We start from the raw sequence: 27,084 nt of genomic DNA, 5'->3' as shown, positions 1-27,084 counted from the left end.
ACAATCTCCCAGGTGTAACATTTTTTAATAATTTATGTTTTTGCTGGAGAAGTGCAACGTTTAGTCAACACCATCAGACACAAAGAAATGCAAAAATACATATTCTAAATTAAGTTGTTTCAGCTATTTTGACTATTAGTAGCTTGTCTATTCTACTGTTTATGCACATATGTTTTCAAACTAAAAACCATGTTTAAGAGTAAGATTCTTTGGCTTTTTATTATTAGAGTTACAGTCATACATATTTTCAGAAGCTTGTATTTAATCTCTATAAGAAACAATCATATTTAGCAGCATGCAAATTACACATTTGAGAAAACTACGTATTTCTATTGGAAGATCATGAGGGAGGAAAATATATGGTTCTCCAAAAGAGAAAAATAAAGAAAAACTCCATATTATGGAGTTGACAAGGTGCTGACGGTGGTGACACAAATCTGACGGTGGTGACACACTAGTAGAGAACAAGATATTATTTCTTTCAAAATGACAATTAAACCTTAACAACTTACATAATATCACAAGACACATCATAACAATTCTGTTTTTGCACATGTCAAGTTCTACATCTTAATAGTTCACCAGCCAGTAGCTGCCTGCTCCTTGATTCCTAAAGTTCTCTGTGGTTGTGTTTAGACCCTGCTGGACTTTCTCTCCTTTTGTCTCTGTGCTTGTTTCCAAAACCTTCTCTTCTGCCTTTTTTCTTTCTTTCAGATCACTGATGTTCTTTATTTTTCCCTCTTTCACTCTATTTCTCCATTTTTCCCTTTATGAGAAACTCTTTCAACTCAGGCTGGCTGTTAATTTTTTCTCTCCTTTTTTGATCATTCCTGTTCCTCCTCTTTCGTTCCTCTACTGACAGCTTCCCCTTTGCCATTCTAGCCTGAAACATACCATTTTGTAATTACTATAATTTTTCTGAACCATATGAATTCATTTGGATTTTATCTGGCGAACATGTTTTTTCTCTCATCTCACGAATCACTGATTCACGAGATTTTCAGAAAACTTTACCTGTAGGATTCAAACTAATGGTATCAATTTAAAAATCCTACGTTGCCTCGTTCTCGCATTGACTTGAGTATCCACACAGACTGCCTGGCAGGGTGACAATACCCCATCAGCCTTTGAGATGTGAGAATGTTGTATAAAGTGCTTTGAAAGGACTTCAAGGAAAATTTTAAGTTTCGGTGTGATTTTTAATGTACGGTTTATATATAGGTGATGGTTCTGGTTTTCATTGACCAGTGCCATGTTCTTAATAAAGTGCACATTTTATGGCATAAATTTGCAACATGTACACTTCATTTGTCAATTTCTCATTTCTCATATTTGTTTAGCAGTATAATTGAAAATACAGTTATAGTTGGTGTGTACTAGATAAGCTTTCAAGGTAAAAATGTGAAGCATGAAGTAGCCTTTGCAAACAGATTCCTGTTTAAACAAACAATGACAACGGTGACACATGTTAACAATATAACATTAATTAAACGTACATATTTACACTGACAACAGGTAAAATATTGAATATTTTACAGTTTTATATGAATGCCGCTGTACTGTACAGAAGAGCTTTTGATAAACCAAAGACAGAAATGGTGGCACCTCTACAAACATCTGAAACAACTCAAAATAGTTCCCTCAGGGCTGTTAGCAAAAAAGAAACGTAAGAATGTATAGTTTTACATTTGGGCCAGAAGCCGGATTCATGTTTTATATGCAGTCCGTGTATATATTGTTGAGGATCATCTTCTGTTAGCCATGAAGCTTGTTTCATTCTTCCACTTATAGCCTTCACTCACAGGGAATCCTACATTTAGAATCAAGTTTAGGAACATGCAGTGAGATTAAACACATTTAAAATAATTTTTTACTTTACCTAAATGAATAATTAATGAATAATAATCCAAAACACTTTAAAGACTTCAAAAGTACACACTTTGTTTCTGTGGAGTGTCCCGATTTCTGGCCTTGGTCAGCTGAATGGCTTCACACTTGGTCCTCTTCATCAGAGGAGGTACAGACGGATAGAAGCTGCGTCTCCGCCTGTGTGCCACATCATCACCACATCTACCTTTCTTCATTGACTTGAAACTGTTCTGGGCTCGTAGGTTACTCTCCACACTAGTTTTTTGATCTCTCCTGGTTGGGACAAAGCTCTTTTGACTGTCATTAAACACTTGCTTCTTGGCTGAATGCTGCATGCATGTAAAGGATGATGGGTCCTTTGTATGAGTGTAAGACTGACCTAATGTTGAGGTGCTGCTGTGGGAATGAGCTTGCTGTAAACTGTATAAAGAAAAATGTCGTCTGGCACTAGCTGAGCTGGTATTAGTTTTAGAAAGTAATGTATGGTGTGTATCAGTGTGGCGCGTTCCTCTGTATCCAGTCTTGTCATTTATCTCTTTGTAAAAATGTTGCGTCTCCTTTTTAGAGGAGCGAGTGTTTTTGCTGGTTTCTGGTGTCACCAGAGTTTTATTTTTTTGGACTGTAGACTGCTCCATGTGCTTCAGGTGCTCACTAGGCTGAGAAGCTCTCTGAACAAAAAAGTGAGGACTCACAGGATTAGGACTCAAATCCAGAGTCTGGAGACACCTCTTAGGCATGTACTTGGAGGATGGACTAGTTTGTGCATAAAGTAAGGCATCATTGCTGCCCTCAGTTTGTGATGAGAGTACTATGGTTCTTCTCTTCTGTGTGTTAACGCATTTTTCTAATGCTTTTTCCAAAGTCCTTTTTGCCTTTTGTTGAACATGCTTGTGGCAAGCTTTAGTGGAGTATACCTCCCGCTCCCCAGACATCAGAAGCTTCTCAGATGAGTCTTTGGATGACAGACCGATTTGAGAGTTTTCATTGGCAAAAATGTTGGTTTGAGCTTCCATGAAGGTACTATTGCTATTCTCCATGTCTAAAGAAATAGTCTTCCTTTTGGTAAGGACTTTTTCCATGTCTGTTTCCACTGTTTTTGAGGTAGGTGGTCTGTTGGCTTTTTGCTGATAATGCTTAGGATGCCTTATAACTTGAATCAGTTTTCTCTTCTTTATACTGTGCGATAGTCTAAAACTTACATCCCGTCTCTTTTCTTTCAACTGTGGATGTTGAAGTTTGGGTTGATGCTGAGACTTTGTGTCTGCAGGAAACATACCAGGCTCTTTGGTCTCCGTTTTAGCACTTTCATGCTTGCCGTCCTGCGTTTTATTATTTTTCCTTTTTTCACCTTGTGAAGTACCATCCCTCCCCATCGACTCAGAGATTAGTCCACTTCTCCTCTTGACATGTCTGCTGCTTTGGTTTCCATCATCCTCTGTGTCAGATATTACTATAACAGCAGGATCATCTGAAATGCTTCGTGCTTTTCTACCATGGTGAGATCCAGTATTATTACACTTTTCTGTCCTTTGTGAAAGGTCAGGGTTCCCACTCTGGATCACTTCATTACAACATCTGGATAAATCTATAGATGTACGTCCATTGGTTTGACAGTTTCCTTCCACAGTTTCAGGAGAAGGTTTCTTCAGTTGATTAAGGCTGGCAGCTCCACTGTTCTCTGTGCGCGTAGAGAATAATCTCTTTGTTTTTGTCTCTGGACAGCTTTGGACACCTTCATCCTCGGTGTCAGAATCAAGGTTGATGATGTCATCCTTTTCTGAAGACTTGCTTCTGTTCCCCGTTTGACTTGGTTGTAAGTTTGCCATCTCATGGTCTTCATTTTCTTTTTCAGAACCAGAGTCATTTTTCTCTGCTGACGCAGGCGCTGACAGGTTACTTAACCACTGTTTGGACACGGTCAGATAGTTACGTCCTGAATCAGCAGAGTAATCGGAACTATCGTCAGTTTCACAACTGTCATCAGGAGCACTATGTGACTCCCTATTTTGTGGTCTCTGAGCTTTAGTCTCAGTTGTGCCCCAGGAAGAAGGCACCATGAAGGACTGTTGCATTGTCTCTCTAGATTGTATGACTTTTGCTAGATGAGAAGGTGTTTCAAAAACCTCCATCATGGAAAAAGCAGAAGCTGGCACATGGTTTGGAACAGATCCGGGTACCTCACAGACAGCTGGATTTGTGTCACTTTGTTTTACCTGGTCTTCATGCTCACCATCATGCTGTGAAACAGTTTCTGGGTCAGCCTGGCCTGCTGGTTCCCATTTAACATCTAATACGCTAATAGGCATAACAAGCCAATCATCGTCCTCATCAGTCTCCTCTTGATCTTGCGCGTCAGAAAGGGGGCTCAAAGAGCAGCTTGCTTGCCAATCTAAATGTTTCTCACCGTCACATTTAGGACATAAGAAACGTTCAAACCCATCCTCAGTTTCAACAAAACATGGACAAGAGCAATCTTGTGCTATGCCAAGTGTTTGGTTCTTTGGAAACTCGGCCTGACTCTGCACACGTCCAAACTGCGTATTACTGGCTTCAGACACGTCACATGAAGGTGAAGGCATCTCCTCGTCATTATCATCATCATCATCATCATCAATTTCTGGATTCTCATCTTCACTCACATCTTCATATGAAGGGTCCCTTTGATTTGTGTTTAGGAGATTCGTGTCCATATTCGATAAATTTTCTGTGTCTGAAATATCTTCATATTGTGGATCTTTTACAACCGTTACATAGAACAGCTCTCCACTGCTCACTTTATTCAAAGGAAGAGATGCGCTTAAACAAGCCTGTAAACACACACCAGTTGTATCCTCTTCAGCATTTTTATAGCTTGTTTGGTTGCGCACCGATTGTTCACTTTGGTACATAGAGACTCGCGTTTTGCCAAGCTCAGTTTTATCAGTTAATGAATCTAGGCTGGAAAGTGCAACTGCATCCTTAGATTCAACATGGCAGTAGTGTTGGTCTTCAATTTTCTGAAGTTGGTTTACATTTTTATCTTGATTTCCACCAATCACACAAGGCCCACTGCCTAAACCTACTCCTTCAATTGGTTTGAGGCTAACATCCTCCCTCTCCCATCTCACATGCTTGGATAACAAAGGTAGAGTGCCTGGTGTTTCTTTGAGTCTCTCACGCTCTCCTTGTGAGGAACTGCAGCGGACCGTTAATCCTGGGTACTTCTCAGTCTCTTCTGGCACGGTGACCCCAGACACTGCTGTCACAGTCACTGGACTCTCTGCTTCATTCTTTGTGCAAGTGGCAGCAACATCCAACATGACATGTTGATAATCTGTGGACATAAAGAGATGAAAGTTACTTATATCGCCACTCCAGGTTTGTTGCAGTGTGATTCAGAAAAGTTGTCCAGCTCTGCAATTTGTTTTACATTCTTCAGTCTAGCATTTGGATTCTTTGGTGCAGGTACTGAATAATTAGGAGTGGTTATACATTATTTCATCAACACTGGCATGTCTTTTACCTTCAGTTATCAGAACATGACTGACAACCCTTTACAGACATAATTCGATCCAAGCAGATGCATTTTGGGAGAATGTTTTAAACTTTATACAGCAGAGATTAGTGTACCTTTTAAACAGTTCTCTGATGCAGATGTATCATAATTCTTGTTAGAGCTGGGAAATAATTCTGTTCCTTTGCTGCTTTTCAACCCGTCTTGGTCAAGAGGTTGTCCAGTGCAGTGTTGAATCCCAGAAGCGTTGGAAGTCTCTTTCTTCTTTACGTCTGACTTGTAAAAGGCAATCTCTTTATTGATGAAGTCAAACATTTCATCTGTCCATGATTTGGCTTTCTCAACTTCAAAATCTTCACATTTTGTTGGTTGACGGCTGTGAGGATAAGGAGAGATCTTCCGCTGTCGTTTCCTCTTCAGTCCACAGTTTGTTGAATTTCTCACTTCTTGATTCTTACAATGTCGTTCATCTGAAATATCAGCTCCAATATCAAGTTCAACATTGGAACCCATTTTGTCTCTTGAAGATGATGAGGTGGTAATTAAGGATCTACAACAATGGGCATGATGTGGACACCTTGCTCTTAAGCCCTGGAGAGCATACATCCTGCAAAAACAATGTAAACCAAAATCTGGGTTATAGTTATACAATTACACACACACACACACACACACACACACACACACACAATTTGTTAACAGTTTAAATGGCCAACATGGAGACAAATGCCACCAGTCTCCATTTAAGATGAGGGCAGTGAACCTGTCTGTGCCTCCTGAAGCCCATTAAGAGTTATTTTATTTTAAAGATGATCAGCTTCAGTGGACAAGTTCTCTACCTCCGCCCTGTACACAGTCTTATCTCCATCAGAGTTGAGCTGAAGATGTCGTATATTATGTTATTGAATGCTGAGCTGTCCATGCAGAGCATCCTTACGGAGCCCTTCCTCTTCTCCAGATGACCCAGCTCTCTGTGAAGTGATGGTGATTGCTTACAGAGCAAATCAGTCCACGGAGGATGCAAAGTGTTGGGTGTAGACAGTCTCTGATGTGCTGAAATAGTATTCACTCAAAACACTTAATTACTATAGAAGTAAGGGCTATAGGTCTGTAGTCATTCAGGATGTCTATACCAGGCTTTTTGGGGACGTGAATGATAGTGGAGGCCTTCAGACAGGTAGACGGGGAACTGTGCCATGAGTCAGGGAGAGGATGCACAGGCTTTAACCACAGCCCCTGAGACTGGCAGCTCTCCCGGGGTTCACCGCTCTCAGTCTCCTCTTAACTATCATTAGCTTACAGCTTGAAGTGTTTAAGGTATGTGCTAACTAAAAATAAAGGCAAGATGATGGTTTATTAAACCTTTAATGACATTTGCAGGTTGTCTCTGTGGAGAAATATAAATAGGACACCGGAGTAAATTCTCTACAGTCTCACTCTTCTGTTTAACGTTTATTCAGCTGTGTGAAAACCAACTTTGATCTCAGCAAACCGATTTACTCAGGGACAAATAAAACCCTGAAAAATGCCAAAAACATTTTAAAGTTATCTAAGTGATACATACATACATACATACATACATACATACATACCTCTCATGTTTAACCTGAGTAGCCAAAGACCGAGGGGGGTCTGAAAACAATGCGCCGGGAGTTCGTTGTTTACGCCGGCTTGAACCCCCCCGCTACCTATCGAGCCAGTGGGTAACAGACGTCTCCAAAAACCCGAGAGCACTTTTGCACGTATATGATGTCTTGATAAACTGAGCAGATATTTGAAGTTTACACAGCTACATTCACACTTGAAAATATCTTTAAAGTTTATTTTGTGACCCAGAAAGAGAAATAAGAGTAATATTAAAACTAGGTAGCTGCTACCATTGTTGGAAACTGGAATTGGCTGGGCCATGCTATAAATTCTGGGATAGGTTGGGCCAAGAAGGATACACCCGACCCATCCTTCAAATCTGGGGGAAAAGGAGGACACATTTGTTGGCTGCATTTGGAGCAGTCTTTGAATTTGGACAGCCTTTGTTGCGACACTGTAACATAATCGGCCTACAAATAGAGCTGGGCGATATAAGATTTTTTCATATCACGATATGTTTTTTCCCCATTTCAGGCGATAACGATATCTATCACGATATAAGCCAAATAACTATATTTGTAAGATTTAAATGTGCCGTTGCTCACAAGTAAAATGTGAAATAATCAGCAGCTTGTTTTTATTTAAATATTTATTTCCCATAATAAGTTCAACAGGGTAGATGTACTTAAGGAACACGAGACTTTTTCAGATAAATAAAGGCAAATATTGCAAACTACACAAAAGGCAGCCGCTAAAGCGTTTAAGTTTCAAAATAGAACAAACGAAACAGACTAAACTGTCAATTCCACTTAGAAACAAAATATTAATTCTAAAAATAAATCTTAGTTTGTTTTACAGAAGAACAGACAAAACTGACTAACTTTTGTCAATGTCAGGAGTTTTCCTGTAATGCAACTCAGGTCAGAATAAATGACACTCAGACAGGTTTGCAGGTTTAACGTGCACACGGGTGAGAGCTCAAACGGAGACTCACACTCCGCAGCCGTTGCCACCCTTTATTTATACTCAAGCATGTTTGCGTCACAGACACATGAGTGGAAGAGATAACATACAACAGTAGAGACTTTATGCTGAGCTTTGCACAGTGTAACTTCTCTAGTAAAAAGAGCAAACACATCTAGAGGACCTCAAATGAAATGTACATAAACATAATAAAATCTTTCAACAGTCAATATCAAATAAACTGAGAACTAAAAGGAAATTCTCGATCTCTCCTTGTTGTATAGCTGAGCTTTTCAAACAGTTGTAACAGTTACTTCAGTCTGACAAAAGCCGAATGACGAATCAGCGCTTCCAGCCAGAGACTGAGCTGCACCGCTTTATTGTATTTCCAGACTTGCTTTCGGCACATTTACAGTGCGCGCTGCTCTGTTTTTGTCAGACTTGAAATAGCCGAAATACCTTCACACTACGGAGCTTCTCTGGCCTTTCCGTTCGACAATCTCTCCGGCGTTGGAACCATCATCTGTTTTCTCTTCGGTAACCTTCGGTCACGCTCGGTTGATGTTTCTCTAGTCGGCGCACTCATTTCCTCCATTACCCGGGCAGTACGGCGGCTGGCTGCTTCCCAAACAAATACTTGTGCTGTATGTAACAAGTCACGTGACGTGACGCTGCGGCTGTGATTGGTTCAGCTCTGCGCTACTTAATTTGGATTGGCTGTTCTTTTTTTTTTTTTTTTTTAAGAGGACAAGAGCGGCGAGATCTAGCGCAATAGTTTAACTTTTCTATCGAGAAAGTTATTTCGCAATACATATCGTTATATCGCCCAGCTCTACCTACAAATGCGGCCTCCGAAGGATGCCACCACAAAATCTGGACACAGCTACGATACCAGAGACAGCTTCTTCTTCTTCGGGGTTTAACGGCAGCTGGCATCCTTGCACATGCATTGCTGCCATCTTCTGTTCCAGTCTGTTATTATACTCTTAAATCCTACTACTTATTCCTGCATCTTGCAAAGCTTCAAACGACGCATCGACAATTTTAATAGTCGATGTAATCGTGACTAAACGACTAACTGTGGCAGTCCTGATTACAAACTGAACAGACATGACTGGGGGATAGGATTGCCTTGACAGTGTGAGGAGTTGTTAGAAGACGTAAAGTCCATCGTGAACATCCGATGACTTGTATAGTGCACTATATAATATTTTGTATTGTATTCATTGTAGACTGGGATTTCTAATCAATTTAAAAGGTTTTTAAGCATACCTGAGACCAGAAGGTTTGGTCTAAGCTGACTGATGGTTCCCATTTTGTAATCTGAAGTGATTCTGACCTTAGAGAGTGTCCTGTACCGTATTTTCACGACCATAAGATGCACCATACTAAAAGGCGCCGTCTCAGTTATGTGTGCCATTAATGTATTTAAGACACACATAAGGCGCACCTGATTATAAGGCGCATACAAGTATGCGTGTTTAAAAATAAAGCGGGAGCAAAACTGAGTTTGGTACTCACATTTTTATTACCGTAATTGTCATCAAACCCATCGAAGTCCTCATCCTCTGTGTCTGAATTGAACAGCTGCGCTAAATCTCCATCAAACATGCCAAGTTCACTTTCTTCACTGTCAGAGTCACTTTCCGTGCCGTGCGGCTCCTCGGAAATGATGCCGGCTTTTGCGAAAGCTCGAACAACAGTGCCAGCAGACATGTTAGCCCAAGCATCTACAATCCATTCGCAAATTATGGCGTAACTCGCCTGGCGCTGCCTTCCACTCTTAGTGAAACTGTGGTCCCCATCGGTCATCCATCGCTCCCACGCCGCTCGGTTCACACCGATGCCCAGCGGCTGGAGTTCCTTTGTCAGGCCTCCCGGAATGACAGCAAGCTCACAGTTCATTTGTTTCACTAGTTTTTTCACATCGGCTGTGAGATGGGCACGCATAGAGTCACAGATTAAGAGCGATGGTGATGCGTGGAAAAAACCACCTGGTCTCCTTACATACACCTCCCTCAGCCACTCATCATTTCCTCATCCATCCAGCCCTTTTCATTTGCCTTAATGATGATTCCTGCTGGAAACTTCTCTTTAGGCAAAGTCTTTCGCTTAAAAATCACCATAGGCGGCAGTTTCTGTCCATTAGCATGGCAGCCAAGCACAACAGTAAAAGAAGACTTTTCATACCCCATTGTGCGTATCGCTACCGTGCTGGTCCCCTTCTTCTCCACAGTGTGACTCACCGGGATGTCAAAAGTGAGCGGCACCTCGTCCATGTTAGTGATGTGGCTGGGCTGGATGTGTTTGTCGGCGATGTGTTTGCTGCAGTAGGAGCGGAAGATGGCCAGCTTTTCATTACCGGTATAATCCGCTGGAAGTTGCTGCGCTAACGTAGTCCTGGTCCGGATGGAAAAATGGCACCGTTTCATGAACCGAAAGCACCAAGACGGACCTCCTTGGAAATGTTCAATGTTCATCTCTTCAGCTAGTGAAACTGCTTTTAGTCGAATGGTGACCGTCGAAACGCTTCTCCCGCTCGTTCTTTGCTCGATGATCCACCGCTCGAGTCCTTCCTCCAACTCGGGCCACCTCGCCTTATGTCCGCGGAAACTCAGCTGCGTTTTCTTGACCTGCCGGAGCTTGTTTTCTTGCTTCCTCCATTTGCGAACCATCGATTTGTTAATCTTAAATTCTCTCGCGGCTGCTCGATTTCCATGTTCCTCCGCGTAGCTGATGGCCTTCAGTTTAAACTGTGCTTCATAAGCGTGTCTCTTTGCCATTTCCAGGGTTGTTAAAACAACGATGTTCCACATAATGCACATACCTGTCCTTTTATACAGGTATGTGCGATTGTCCGGTATATACGATCAACGCCCACACTTCACCCTTTAGCGTTCTCATGGTGTTCTCTACTACGTCCTCCTTACAACACACAGGGCGCACTGCGCTATAGGGCGCGCCGTACTTTTTAAAGAAAATCTTAGACTTTTATGTGCGCCTTATGGTCGTGAAAATACGGTATATTTGAGACAGTAATTTGAGAGTTTTAAGATAAAGAAATTGTACCACACCCGGTGTTTGTAGTTCAACTTAAGGTTTAAATTTCCTTTTTATTACAGACTTAATTTGTTAATACAATTTGTTAATAAGGGAAGTTAATCTTATTATTCTGTAGTATGTCAGGGTTGTTACTTAGCCTGATAGGGCGGAGGACACCGTCTCAGCTGAACTCTGGACACGCACCCACACCCCCCCCTCCCTTTCCAAACACCTTCGATGCTTGTTTCCTGTGGGGGAACACGGCGGGTCCGTGTGCCGCGCTGGAATGGTAGCGCTGTGCAGGATGACTGCTTTGTTTCCTTCGGATTACTCCTCACCCCCTACCCAACCTTGTGGCTTGTCACGTACTCCATTGTTGTACTGTGGACATTCATGTGCTCTCTGTCCAGGAGATTTTTTTTTTTTTTTTTTTTTTTGTTTCCTGTTCTCATGCTGTCCTCCCATAGGTGCTCAGCACGAGTAGAGGTCTTTTTCCTCTTCTACTTTCCCATTGTTGTGTACTTTCAGTGTCTTTCTGTAACGCTGCCGATCTCCGACCTGTATTCCCATGTGATGTCCGTGTGTGTGTGTCCCCGACTTACACACCTCGCAGTGGGGTTCTATTCCACTGCGGGGCAACCTGCATGTGGCCAATAAAGCCTTTCATTCATAGGTGTAAGTTTGCATGGGATTAATGAAGACTCAGTCATTTCTTAGAAACTCCCACCAGCAGTCAGAGAAGAGCTGACGTTGATGTTTTAAGGCATTCATGTCGTTTGATGTTTGAGCTGATAAATGGTAGATCTGAAATCTCTAAATTATTGCATAGTGCCCATTCTACATCCAGCCAGGGCTCATCTAAGAGGGTGTGTTTTAACCATCCTGTGATGAACTGAAGCCTGTTGGCTAAGAAGTAGTGCTGAAAGTTAGGCAGATCTAGTCCTCCTTTGTCCCTTGTAGTGTTTTTAAGCTGATACGCAGGGGTTTATCTTTCCAAATGCATTTGGAAATATACAAAGATTGTTTACCTGAAATCACTTAATTTTTGGCAAGACCATCATTTTTATTGAAGCAATGCTTCCCATGAGTGATGTGGGTAGAGATTAGGGCTGGGCGATATATCGCGTTTTTTAAAAATATTGATATAAGCTGTGACAATATCCTTTATATCAATAAAGTCTAGGTTACGTTATAATTATAATGGTGGAGCTGCAAGTTTGCCTCCCTTTCATCCACTTTTGTCTCTAAACAACGTTACTCGGCGCCTCGCCTCTCTCCTTCACTGAACACAACTCCCCCTCCTCCCCCACCGCTTCACCTTCAGGTAAGGACAAGATGGACACGGCAAACCTCCGTTAACGAGCTATTGCACATAGCCCCGTGCGTGGGGCTGGACGGCATGAACGTGTTAGCGAGCTAACCGCACTAATGCCATGCAGCTTACAGGGGCTGCACGGCCTAAAATCCTTTAGTTCTCTCAAAAGTTGACAGCGCGCCTTATGTATGAATTCTGGTTGTGCTTGATGACCGCAAACAGATTTTATGTGGTACACGGCGCTCAGCAATACGTCAAAAATTTTTTTAGTACGACTTTGGTAAGCTACGGAGCTGCACCACTCTATGGATTATCGGCGCATTACGGCTACCGAGGAGCCTCGCGGAGTGATACGTACTGTGCTTCAACGTAGTATTACCGTACGTGTGTGTATAAGGACCATAAATTGCACCTGTTCAGCAACGTGGTTACAAAGAGGATTTCAAACTCCAGGCTGTCAGTCACGAACTTGGGAACAGAGCAGCTGTGAAATCTGTCTTTGTTATTATGCTCATCGTGTTTTAGTTTACATTTTGAGTGCACAATTGTGAGCTTTTTGTTATGCAGAAAAAACATTGTTTTCTTTTATTTTTGGAGCATTATCATTTAATGAATGCTAATAATTTAGTTTTGAGTAATTTTTTCATGTACATCTATGCTGTATGTTAATAAAAGTGCTTGTGTGCCTGGGCGGTGGGTGGAGTGCCCTCAGGCCTCTGGGCCTGAAGCCCAGTCCTCTCTGGCACAGCTGGCTGCCGGCAGAGCCCGCGGGCACGCCACTGCAACCCCCTCTGGCCTCTGCTCCGTGACCTCTTGTTTGGGGCTCTACTCAGCTCTTCCCAGGAGGGTGGCACGGTCCCCCCCCCCCTTTGGTGGCCCTCGTACTCTGGGGCCTCTGGATGTCTGGGGCCTGGATCTCCTCCATACCTGCTTCATGCCCTGGAGGACGGGGCTATGGCTCTACACTCCCTAGCAGATCGTTACAAACCTTTGGAATACAAGCATGCTGATCCACACAGGTGTACACAGATGCGGACTACACCTTTCTTGGCTGCTGCCTCAAAGCACATTGTGCGCCGTCTATCTTGCATGCTGCACAATAGCGTTTAATATTTAGTATCTACTGTCATCTACTGCTAGCTAGTTTGTTGCTCTTTTTGTGTTTGCTTTCTCTTCAGGGCTCGCAAAATTTCAAAATCCCTGGTAGCCCTTCGGGCAGGGACTCTTCAGTTTTTGGTAGCCTGAATAAAAAAAACAAAACAAAAAAAACAAAAAGCAATTTTTTGATTGATGTTTTGTTTCCTGTTTTGTTTCCGTTACAATATTATACATTAATGTATAATATTGTAACAGAAACAAAACATTAATCAAAAAAAATTGTTGAAACACAAATTACAACATTGTATAAAAATTACAATCAACTCAAATACTTGGTTCTAATTGAACAGAAATTTCTATGAACTTGTAAGAACTGTGTAGGACATGAATCAGTCTGTGTCAGATCCTGAATTTGAAATTTCCACTGAAGTCACGGGTAAGAGACAAGTGGAACTAAGATCGAGGCCATTTGCTGTTTGAAGTTTGCAAAGACTGCTACATTGTGCCAGTGGTAGTTCACTCTTTGCAACATAGTAGCTGTTTTAAACTGATTTTTCAGGTTTATTTTTAGTATGTTATTTGCAATTGGTGTTTGTTCTGGAAAAGATATTGCAGACTGAACAATAATGCGTTTCTTGCATTTCTCATGGGGGCCTTTCTTAAAATGACTGGTCCCAGTAACAAAGGCGCTTGTCGACTCAGAAATCGAGAGAAAACCAACAACACACCCGGCAGAACATTATGTTATTTACACGGGTGCACATAAGTGGTCCGCATGTGCGCATTCACTGTCAAAATAAAAGACGCACCAGATAAGAAGTTGCAGCGCGCGTTTGCGTCCATATAAAAGGCTGTTTTTGTCCTAGAGTGGGATTTTCACGGCACATTCCGCACCACATCTCTGTGCGTTCATCATTTGTTTGAAGCCAGCTCACCTCCTGCAACCACTTTTCCGAGAATACCTGCTTCTTTTGTGGTTCGGACTCCTTCTGACATTTCTTTGGAGGTGGAGGAACATCACAGTAATTGCTTAAAGGAGCTTCTTCGACATCTTTAAGAGTTCTAAACAAATGTCTGTCCTCCTCCAGAAAATCTTATGTATGCAAACACGCGTTGCAACTTCATATCTTGTGCGTGTTTTTTATTTTGACAGCGAATGCGCACCTGCGGACCACTTATGTGCAGCCCTGGTTATTTAGCTCGTCATATTGCAGCCACAGAAATTCTTTTGTCCATGAAACCATAAAGCTGCACTTTCTTTTTGCCTTATAGTCTGATTTGTCATAACTTCTCCGTTTTGTGGTAAGCTTTTCTTTGGCTGTCACTTCTTCACCCTGACCTGTCTTATTTGGCTCAGCAGAACTAAAATATATATATCTGTCTGTGAAGGTTCTCAGTCATCCAGGTCATCGTAGTCAAATATAAATCCTGCTGCTTTTACACACGGACTCACATAAGCTCAGCGATTCTCTGCGCGATCAACCTCTCACATGTTTAAGCTGCGGGAGATTTCACTTGTCATGTTTGCATAGTAAGCTAACGATTGATAAGACGATGTCAGAGGAATTGGTGCACAAATTATCATCACTCACCAATCAGTGTCACATATTGACAGTGGCTCACCGATGCCAATGACGTAATTACCCAGCTACATTTCCGAAAGAATGCAAAAGCATTGACATATCTTTCCTTCCTACGATAGGCCGACGGGCAGGGCAGAGATAGATTTTGGTAGCCCGACTGGAAAAATCGCTAGCCCCGGGACATCGGGCTAGCGATTTTGCGAGGCCTTCTCCTCTCGTTAACTGAGAAACTGCTGGCATATTTGTTTTACATCTATACTGTCCAGTCTCTCCTGGTGGACATGGTTACATACAATTTTCGACTGATGTGGGCCAAAGCCTAGCACATACTTCCCAACCTTGAGACCTCAGAATTAGGGAGACATTCAAAAGGGCTGTTGGGGTGGAGTGGTATACATATGCATGTACAAAAAAACTTGTATCTTACAGTGTTTATTTATCGGATAAAATAAGTTAAATGCCACCGTTATTATTGTCCAGCCTGAAACAGGCCGGGGGTTAGGGCTGTGCGATATGACCAAATCTACGCCCTTGCCTCACCAACACTACTTTTTGCCTCAGCCTCTACCAGAGCCCCGTTCCGCTTGGCCTGTCAGTACATATCAGCTGTGTTAGGAGCCCCACAGGCAAACAAGCCTGATAGGACTCTTCAGCCTGATGGTTCGCTTCACCTCTGGTGTCCACTATCTGGTTTGGGGGTTACCAACATGTCAAGTAACAACCACCTTGGGTCCACGGCTCAGTATCTCTCTTCACCTGAGGGTCCAGAACATATGGCTGCTGTAAGAAGATTTTTTACATAATACAATATAATCAAGTGTGCCTTATATTCAAGTGTTCATATATTTCAACATAACCAAGCTTATTGTTAAAGAGAACATGATGTATTCCTTACTTCAGTGTGTGAGATGTCAGATAAGCATGATATACTTCTGTATTCGTTATTTCAGAGTGTGTGTGTGTGTGTGTGTGTGTGAGGTCAGATAAGCGCTGAGCTAACGTCTAACCTCTCCCCGACTCCTCACAGAAGAGGAAGTACTATGTAACCTGCTTTTCCCTATAAATAAAGCAAGCAAGCCTGCAATCGGTGTGTGTCTTCTCAGGGACATTCACCCTGAGAAGACACACACACACCGAACGTGCGCACGTTCTTAAAACTCTGAGTTGGTCTGCAGTGTCTTATTTCTCTTACTTGTGATAGAACAAATGTCTACCCCTGACAGCTGCAGATCTGATTATTTGATTGCAAAAATCAATCATCAACCTGTTGCCTGAACTGTCTTGGTGCCACGTGCACTTATGGCTGCCCTTTTGTTTGAACATGGTGTTCATTATGGACATACAGGACACCACTCTGCTTCAGATCTGGCAGGTCAGTCCCAATCACGCTGCTCCAGGTCTCACCAGCGTTGCCCACATGAGTGTTGAAGTCTCCCAGCAGGACAACAGGGTCTCAGGTGGAACTACCTCAAACACTCAGTGACTCCAAGAAGGCTGGGTACTCTGAAGCTCCGTTCGGCGCAGAAAAACATAACCTTGAGCACTTATGATGAGCATTTTTGTTTCCTCATAAAGAAGGGATCTAACCACGTTCACATTATATTTTTTGGGTGTCTTAGCATGTAGGTTTTGAAAATGAAAAGCAGCTATGTAACTCGTTTAGAACTGTGCTAAAACCTTAGAATCTCAGCCACACACAGAAGAAAAAAGACAGAAACTGGCTTCTCAGTTTCCTCAGTTATCTTTGAAGTCAGCCAATAGACTAATTATTATCAGGAGCTATTGCAGCTAACTAGCCACATCAGAGCCACTTCTGCCTTTCTGTGTTTCAGCCTCAGTAACATCTGCTCCAAGTTTTACACCTCTGATGAAATCTCACAAGTGTAAGTTTATTTTGATACCAAGATTGTTTACACAGAGCTTGTAATTGCAGAACAAGGAACAAGTTAATACTGGGCCACTGGTATATAAAGAGGTCAGTTGTTACCTTTGGCCTGTCATGCTCAAACTCTCACATTTCAAAGACTCTTTAGACTTTGGGGGTTCTTTTGAACAATCTACAAGAACATTTGAGAGCTACTGCCTCAAAGTTTGACTGAAGAATAAGATTTTTTTTTTTTTTTTTTTATTCAACATGAACTTGTTAGTTTATAGAAGTGAAATAGCTGTCACACCATTCATGTGACATGGCCATAATGGCATAGCTCAGCTGCTGTCAGGTAACTATAGAAAATGTAATTTCAAACTTAATTTCTGTTATTACTCTGACCCACCTCTATGCGGCATTAATGAATAACAGCATCTACCACTCAGAGTTAATATTATTGTAACATACCATAGTTTATGGGGTTTTGATTTGGAATTTCATGGAAATTTTCAAGGTGTGCACGATGAATTCTTTGCGCACGCGGCTGATAAGTTCAACACGCGCGGTTTGTTGAATTTACGCGCGAGGAAGTTAATTGCTTTTCCCCACACACATTCACACTCCGACCAGTGCATCGGGAGCAGCTTGACCAATGATATTTGGCATGCAAACTGGAGCTGGTTCGAACAAAGCTTCTGATTAGTAAACAGCCACACCGGCATGTAAAACACAGACAAACACTGACTTACAGTTTCACTTCTTTTGAAGAGATGACGCACAAAAAGTGAAACACATTTTGTTTTACATATAAAGTTAACATAAAATGCGCGCACGCACGCACGCACGCACACACACACACACACACACACACACACACACACACACACACACACACACACACACACACACACACACCTTGTCAGTTAACTTACCACATTCGCCTTACTTATGACAATTTCCGTCTACTTCGAGGCTTCCACATGAACGCAGCAGCATATTTCCACTCCAGACTAGTGAAATCCACGAGAATGTTGGTTGTCATCAGCAAGAGTCCATGCTTCCTTATAAATTAATAATTAGGACTTATATTTTCCTCACACCCGCTTCTGTTCAAAGGGAATTTTGTCGACAGAGTCCGTGTTCCTGCGAACGGCGGTGTACCAAACACGCACGCTGCCTAGGCCACACACTTCAAACAAACACAACAGGAATGACTCAGCTGCTGCGTTTCCTCTTAACTGTCCCTCTCCCTGAAGGAATGAAAGGGCGAAACGGAGCCTTTATGTGTCATGTGAGCCAACTCTGATTGGTGTGTTTTTGGTAGGCGGGGATAAACTCGTACGAGGTGGAGCATAATAAATATCTAGAATTACATGTAAGCAGGGGTGTCCTCAGGATCGAAGACGTTAATCCAGAAATCCTGTATCCAAGTGTGCAAGCTTGGTTCTGTTTCTTTCGGGTGGATTCACATTATGACAGCTGACATCTTAATGCATGACATCACAATCTGGCAGCTGCTCACTAAACATGTAACAACTGTAAAAGTGCTGCTGTTCCTAATCTAAGTACACAATATTTAAAAATATATTACTATTGATTTAACACAGACTAGTATCCGCTGTCTGAGGAGGGTGCACAGTATCCTGCGGGACCAACATCACCCTGCGCGCCACCTTTTCCATCTGCTGCCCTCAGGGAGAAGGTACAGGTCTATACAGGCCAGAACATCCAGACTGGCCAACAGCCTGTATCCACAGGCTGTGAGGCTCCTGAACTCTCTGCCCCCCTCTCACGGACAATAACCATATCCAACTTCTTAATAGCAATGAACTGGTCTGCATTGGTGCATCATATCTTTATTCTCTTCCCCCTCCTGCCCCCCCCCCCCCTCTTTCTTAAATACATAACTATCATATCTGATATCATATCTCACAGTACAATAATATTGAATGGGTTGCATTGTTGTATTTTGTCATGTTTCTCAGGTCTTTGTCTGAATTTCTACGAACATTATTGCTAAGGATTGTCTTATTGCATTGGAGTCACACTGGGTTAAATATGTACACTTGGGTTTTAAGGGGTATTTATTATTTTCTTCTTTTTTTTGGGTTGTATGGAAGCCCCAAACGCAATTTCATTGTTCTTGACAATGACAATAAATAAATAAATACTAAATACTAAAATTGCAAGTGTACAAATCCATATACTATCAATGAAAAATTTAACACAAATTCTCCCTGTGGTGGGGAATTTATATATATATACAGTGCTGGTCATAAAATTAGAATATCATCAAAAGGTTGATTTATTTCACGAATTCCATTCAAAAAATGAAAGTTGTATGATGTATACATTCAGTCCACACATATTTCTTTCTTTTTATTTTTTTTAACCTTTAACATTTTAATGATTCCGTTATACAGACAGGCTTTTCTCTAAAAAAGAAAAAAAACATCCACTGAGCTTGCAAAGCATGCATGAAGATATGTACATTTCTTTTTTTTCCTTTTTTTTCACATATTTCAAGTGTTTATGTCTCACAACTTTGATGATTATAACTGACAACTAATGAAAACCCCAAATTCAGTATCTCAGAAGATTAGAATATTACAGTACAAAGAAAGGTTTTTCAGAAATCTCGGCCAACTGAAAAGTATGAACATAAAAAGTATGAGCATGTACAGCACTCAATACTTAGTTGGGGCTCCTTTTGCCTGAATTACTGCAGCAATGCGGAGTGGAGTGGCATGGATCCGATCAGTCTGCGGCACTGCTCAGGTCAGTGCTTTAAGTGGCCCAAAAGAGGTGCCGGTACTCTATTTTTTTTCCGCCTCCCCTGAGGTAACAACAACTATATTGAATGGGTTTTATATACAACAGTCAACAGACAACCTTATACTAAATAATAAATCATTTTATTAGTTTGTGGATTTGCTTGAGCTAGAAAGAGCTACTGAACATAAATAAAATGTGCAAAAAGGTATTGAAAATTTTTTTTAACAAAATGTACATAAAATAAATTATAAACTAATTTGTATTTTGCTCTCTCTCTTGAGTCCCTGCTGGTATCAGCAGCAGCACTTGTAAAGTGTACCTGAAGAGCTTGGTAGTTCTCCCATACTACTTTCACTGTTCTCTCACTTGAAGCAACCCAAACATAATAACCATAGAACAGTAGAACATAATCTTGAGTCTTGAAGATGGTTCATTTCTTTACCCCTGAAAAATATACAAAAGCAGATTCAGCAAAATACAATCACAGTACACCAAATGAAAAATGAGAAATACTGTACAAATCATTTTACCTAGAAAAGGCTCCAGCACGTTTTGGGCTCCACTTTCCTTTCACTTTGGGCTTCGCAGTTTGTGGATGCTGCACTTCTCCTCCCTAGTGCCAGCCATGTCTGCACATATGTTTGTGCGTTAAACTGATCCAAGGGTGGTCCGTTGCATTTCAGGAAAATCATATTTGAAAGCCTTTTGATGTCGAGAGAGTTTCTTTTATCTGTCAAAGTATCATTCATTGAGCTGAAAGCTCGCTCGCATTCACTTGTTGATACTGCAATGGTGTGGACAGCTGTAAGAAGCGGCTTCAGGGCTGCTGGTGTCTTGGAAGCTTTAAGGTCTTTATACTCCCTAAATCCTAGGACACTTTCCCTCTCCCCAACTCTGAATCTCTGACATAAACGTCTGACCGCTGCATCCCCATATTGAATATCTAGAGATGCAGGCCAGGAGTCAGACTGGAGGACCTTGATGTCTGAGAGGAGGTGACTATCTGTCTTTTCAGATGAGGTTTTACTGACATGCAAGGAAGTTGTTGGAGTCATCCTGCACTTAACATTTTCAGCCAGGCTATGGAAAAATTGGCCATGGTTGATTTTTATAACCCTCTGATTTTCATGCAGGCATACATTTCTGAAGATTTTCTCCCTTTCAGCTTCAATGGCAGTTTGTGTGTAGGGACCAGGTGTGGATACCATTGACTCAAACACCCGGATTTGTCGGTCCAGCTGCCTGTCGGCTTGATCCAAAGTCATGTCCCGTCTCTGGAGCATTCTTGAGAGGTCACTGAGTTCTGTGAGAGCGTCATACATGATGCCAAGATTGACCACAAAAGAAACAGTAGTGAGAACATCATTGAGTCCTTTGTATTTTGCTCTCTCTCTTGAGTCCCTGCTGCTATCAGCAGCAGCACTTGTAAAGTGTACCTGCAGAGCTTGGTAGTTCTCCCATACTGCTTTCACTGTTCTCTCACTTGAAGCAACCCAACGCACTGATAAAACACGGCCTATCACAAGGAGACGTTGTCCAACATTGTGAGCACTCTCGGTTAACTCCCTTTGGTTTTTTGGTGATGCATGGTAGAGGGAGTAAAGCTGATCTAAGAATATTTTAAAGTGGTTGATTCCTCCTACCTCCTTCAAAACATCACAAACTGCCAGTTCCAGTCTGTGATTGAGTCGCCTTGAGGCGACTTTTGTTGTGATTTGGCGCTATATAAATAAAATTGAATTGAATTGATTGGAACAATGCCAGACAAACAGGTAAGGGAATTTGGAACAAAGCTGCGCAGCAACTCCTGCTTTCCTCCCAAGCATCACTGAGGCTCCATCACAAGCAAATGCCAACAAATGTTCCTGTAGGTAGTGAGGGTCAAAGCCATTATTATGAAGACATCCTAACAGTGCTTCAGTGATGTCCTTTGCTGTGGTCCCCTGCAGCTCAATCAGTTCAAAAAATATTGTGTCTGGATTTTCACTGGAAATAGCTGACCGCAGGCACACGACAAGCACAGACTTTCCACTTATTGTAGTGGATTCATCAATGAGCACACACAATTTTCTTTCATTCATCACTATGTCATTGACTACCTTCTTTTTCATTTCAGCTGCAATGTGATCCAGTATATTTGCACATGAGTTATTAGAGTGCAAAACTCTGCCCATCTTGACACCATTTAAAACTTGCAACTGGACATCTATTGGCATGTCTGTAAAGGCACGCCCATGCTTGCCAATCTTATAAGCTGTTCTAAACACATTGCAAGTTGAAGCGTAGTCAGCCTTTCTCATATCTTCAGTGTGTTTTTGCATTGTATTTTGTGTTGCCTTCTCTTTTATTTCAACTGCTTTCTTGTGATAAATTGAGTCTCTCTGCTCTTTTATTTTCTTTCGTAGTGAGTTTTGTTGTGCAGCCTTGTCCCTTCCAAAAGACGACATTAAGCACCCACTCCACTCCTGCGACACTCTCTGCCCTTGCTGCATGTCCACGCGAGCACAAACTTGACTACACACACTACAACCCAACTTTTGATTTCTGCTGATCAGCCACTTGTAATTTGTGGAGAAATACCGGACTTGTGCTTGGGACCAACATTCTGGCCACTCATGCTCGCTAACGCGGCTGTTGTCGTCGGTAGAAATGGTGTCATTCTCGTCGTCGCAAAAAGTGCCGTCGTCCGCGGCTGCGGCACTAGTGCAGCTTTCATTAGCTTGCGTCTGACCTGCAGCGATATCATTCTGGCTCGGTGGGGTGTCAGCCAGCGAGTCCTCTGATTCTGACCTTGTTCTTTTACTACTCAGAGTCTGAGCCAGGAGAGCATATTAAGTGTTCATTGTTTTTGTATTTTAACCGAGCAGCTGTTTGCGCGTTTTACACACCCTCTCCGGACCACGTTGAGTTGTTGACATGACAACGGCAAAAGCGACGCATGCGCTTTTCACTTGTAAAACACATTGGTGTATGGGTAATGTAGTCTCTGCTCTCGGTGGGACGAATTAGGAAGCGTGCTTGTGAAGGGCGCTCTGTAAAGCGGCAGCGCAGCCAAACGATTATAACAGATGTGCAAATGAGAGTACCGGTACGCTAAAAGCACGTTCTGGGCGCATGGAGAGGTGGCGGTACTCTCAAGAGCTATATTTAGAAGTGGCGGTACTGAGTACCGGCGCGTACCGGCCCACTTAAAGCACTGGCTCAGGTGTTATGAGAGCCCAGGTTGCTCTGATAGTGGTCTTAAGCTCTTCTGCACTGTTTGGCATATCGCATCTTCCTTTTCACAATACCCCATAGATTTTCTGTGGGGTTAAGGTCAGGCGAGTTTGCTGGCCAATTAAGAACAGGGACACCATGGTCCTTAAACCAGATACTGGAAGCTTTGGCACTGTGTGCAGGTGCCAAGTCTTGTTGGAAAATGAAATTTGCATCTCCATAAAGTTGATCAGCAGCAGGAAGCATGAAGTGCTCTAAAACTTCCTGGTTTATGGCTGTGTTGACAGTGGAGCAACACCAGCAGATGACTGTAGCTTGCCTCCACCAGTGTATGAATGTGAGAGTGAATGAATAGTGGTATTGTAAAGCGCTTTGGGTGCCTAGAAAAGCGCTATATAAATCCAATCAATTATTATTATTATTATGAGTAGTAATATACCTGTACCTTTTCTTGCCCTTATAGGGCTTTGGAGCGTGATGTCACGGGGGTGGGCGTGGAAAGAATTTTGGCCCGATCCGCCATTTTGGGGGTCTAAGTGAAAAAGGAGCGAAAGCATAGCCATGGTTCGTTCTTGCTGTGTGGTCGGCTGCAATGTTCGATCGCACGACCGGCAAGAGAATAAGCTCGAAAAGGGTTTGTCTTTTCATTCTTCCCCAACCTGGAAGCAACACGAGGCAGCTCGTGTATCGATGTTACCAAACGAAGGCGTCCAGCCTGGATAGCAGCTGTGAGACGAGCTGATATCCAGTTCTCTTCCATCTCCAAATATCTGTTGGTGCTCCGGACATTTTCATTCCGGTAAGTTCTAAATATGTTCATATCTTTATAGCCTTTTAGTTTTATTTTCTATGCGCTCTGAGCTCATAGCAAATTAGAACAAACATCCTACTGAGTGATTTTGCAGAACTACCTTCTATCTATAGAGATGCTAATTATTTGGCATTATTGCAGCAAACCAGCCGATGAAATGGATGAAACATCGTGACTGAGTTCCAGCGCTACACGAGGGACCTGCTTCAAACATACCACCATGCCAATCAGATTACTTCTTCCATGTGAGGGTGAAGAGGTGACCCTTCTGGATAAGATGGTGAAGGTTTGCTGCGTTTAGTGAACAGTGATAATAAAACCAGGGAAAATGAAACCTGCTCCTGTTAAATATTCTTTAGTCTTTTGCTGTATAAATAGCTGTATTTTTTCAAAAGACACAGTAAATAAAGTAATGTTAGTAGTGGGTGATATCATGTAAACACTGTCATGATTTTGTGTAAACATTTTGTCATTTGTAAACTATAAATGACATCATCATTGTAACTGATGTGATGTTCTATGAAGTGGTTTTAATTTTAAAAAAAGAGGCAAAAATTAGTTTGTTTCTTTATTCAACTTTTGAACAGCGGGACTCAGTCAGTACATATTCAGTAAATGCAAATTATTTACACGGCAGTGCACTACAGGCATAAATCTAGACCCCTAGATAAAACATGATGGCATTATAGCAGTGACGACTCCTCCACAGTAGCAGGTGGGGTTTTTCTTTTTTGAGGACGGCTCCTTTTACCTGTCACTACAGATGGTCTGTGAATGTTTTGATCAAGAGCCTTTTTTGGGCAGCTGAAGAGGAGAAGTCCATCTTATGGCCAACCTCTGACTGTATCTTGGTCACATTACCCAGCAAAACCCAGTATGCAGGTTCACCTGTAACAGTCCTTGTGCCACGGATCAACACTGTTGCTTCTACTTTAAACAGAAGAGCAGTGACGTGGGTCCAGGTCTCCGCGACTCCGGCCATGCAGGTGCAGCGGGCGGCTTCAACCTTCCCTGTGATGCTCACAGTGACCCATGGCTGCAATGCTGGTTCATTCAGTCTTTGAGAGTGCAGGACCTGAAACACACACAGACAAAGTTCATTTAAAGACAAGAACTATGAGCCAAGGCCGACACAAATGTGTTTAATCTACTTTATCATAAATGTAACAAAGTGTTTAGAAAGTTAGCACATACATGTCATTTTTCATTTCTTTATGTGTCCATCGCTGCAGGTTATAGTGTAAACCTGCCTGTTCTCTGTCAGAAACCTGCCTGCAGAAAATGAACCTAAAGTATGTAATGCAAGGATGTCATCACTGTAGAGATGGAGAAAGCATAAAGTGACAATTATGAACCACTTAATATGATAAGGAGATTCTGCAGGTCATTAATCAATGTATAAAACTAAAATAAAATGTATGAATGAATTTATGCTGCACTAATGTGAATGTTTGGATGGAAATCAAACGCATTTTACTCGCAGTACTCGAGCTGACTTACCTTTGTTTGAATGACGACTTGTACGCGCTGACTCCACAGATAAGGTACGAGAATATGTCAGGCTACGTCAATAGCGGTTGGTCTCCAGGGTCTCAGAGGGCAACTGAAACCAAGCCCACTGTGGCAGGGCGTGGCCTGCGGTGCCGTGCAGAGGAGGCGGACGCACCTGCACGGCATCCGCAATCACGCCCCGCCGAATTAAATATTGTACTGGGTCCTGTGGTTGGGTTGTTGTGGTGATAATGTTGAGCGGGCAGCGGGAGAGCTGCAGCTCTGTGAGCATTGTGAACAGCAACCGTGTGAGTCAATAAAGTATGCTGGAAAGAATGAATTTGCACCTGGTCGTTTATACCCACCTATATAAAAACACCCCATCAGACACACGGCATTTTCCTACTTCATAACTGAAAGAAATCTCCGTCCCGGGTCATCCGTGGATCGGGTTTTCCTCCGAGGCGTGGGCACCTATAAGCAGAGTTTTTGTCTTTACCCTATAAGATTCAAAATTATTCAAAGTAACACTCAGGTTGTCATGGTCCTGGGCCATGTTGGCCCAGTATTCTTAGTTTTCTTGTATGTTTGTATTTTGTTCCCTATTTAGGCCATGTTTCCTGAGTTGCCCTGTTGTGTTGTTCCCTAAGTGTTTTCCCTTTGTGGCTTTTACCCCCTGTGTGCCCCTCTGTGTATCTGTGAGCCCTCGTCTCTCCTTATGTTTTATTCCATGTTTCCCCAGCCCGTTATGACTGTGTTCTCCCCGTGCTCTCTCCTCCTGTCTGAACCTCTGTACTTCCTGTTTGACTCTGCCCGTCTCCCGTCAGTGTTATGTTCACCCCGCCCTGTCTCGTTATGGTTATCTGTGTCAGCTGTGTTCCCCGTGTGTTCCCACTTTCCTCGTTAACCCTCTGTGTATTTCTGTCTGCGTCTCCCTCTGTTCGGCGTCGCGTTCTCCCTCATAGCTGTGTGATTTTTCCCCTGTGGCTCCTTGTACTTTAGTCTCCCCAGTTTAAGTTTAGTACTGTTTTTTGTGTTTCACTTTATGCCAGCATTAAAGCTGTGTTTTGAGTTTACGTTTTTGTCTCCGTGAGTTTGCGTTTGGGTCCTCTCCTGCCTGCCACACAGCCGAACCATGACACAGGTATGCCGTTCAGCAGGTTAGTTACGACGTCGGGAGTAGTTAGGAGAACAAAGTGACACAGAGACTGTTCAGGTTGCTTTCCCAAAATCAACTCAAAGGTTTATTCATCATACAGCAGTTTATATAGAGGAAAAAGGTTCGTGTGTCAGCAGATTCTCAGTTCAAACCGATACAGACCAAATAAGGAAACGTCTTCCTGCCCTCTGAGCAAAGAAGTATCCTTTGTGTAGTTTATCAGTTCAGCTACAATTTATGATTATCCCAGCGAAATACACTCCTAGACATAGAATACAGAGTTCTTTCATTAGTGAATTCTGAAACAAACCACCTGGCCTTTAACAAGCCTTTTTCTAAGAGATAAAGAAGGGAAGATGGGAGTAAGGAAGTGATCGCTGTGGTATTTTCGACCTTGGTACCAGCCTGTGATTCTTACACATTAATTCTTGGGTCACAGAGAAAGAGAAAAACAACTAGTAAATGGGCCTTATTGAGTAACAGTTTTCCTGTATAATATCACTATAAAGCAATATCCTGTAAATGCTACCATGGTATCAAAATATCACAACAATAACTGCCCTCGCAATTACAGCATTTTGGTCGGTCGGTCAGCGAGGCCAACATCGTTCTTTTTTTAACATGGACTTCATAAATGGTAAGTAAAGCAAGACTATTATTGTAATTTTTAAATGTATATCATAGGATATTCAATCTGTTTTCTTTTCTAAAACAAAAGCCTGATTTGTAGGAGCACGTGAGAATGGGCCAGCAAACGATGACATCTCGTAGCCCTTCTGCTCAAACAGCCATCAAATTGGCAGAACTGGGTACAA

General features: G+C 42.3%; 2 long non-coding RNA genes across 2 annotated transcripts; both read right to left on the bottom strand.

Moving 5' to 3' along the window:
- Positions 1-200: 200 nt before the first annotated feature.
- Positions 201-18,091, bottom strand: LOC309692821. The gene is made up of 4 exons (XR_014272464.1): positions 17,750-18,091; positions 5,479-5,969; positions 1,940-5,182; positions 201-1,810 (listed from the first exon to the last, which is right to left on the bottom strand). It is a non-coding gene; the product is annotated as an uncharacterized lncRNA (long non-coding RNA).
- Positions 8,633-17,727, bottom strand: LOC309692825. The gene is made up of 2 exons (XR_014272469.1): positions 14,809-17,727; positions 8,633-14,744 (listed from the first exon to the last, which is right to left on the bottom strand). It is a non-coding gene; the product is annotated as an uncharacterized lncRNA (long non-coding RNA).
- Positions 18,092-27,084: the final 8,993 nt, after the last annotated feature.

This window comes from Aulonocara stuartgranti (assembly GCF_965226115.1).
Source record: "Aulonocara stuartgranti genome assembly, chromosome: 17".
NCBI lineage: Eukaryota > Metazoa > Chordata > Actinopteri > Cichliformes > Cichlidae > Aulonocara > Aulonocara stuartgranti.
This window is presented reverse-complemented; position numbering and strand designations above follow the sequence as displayed.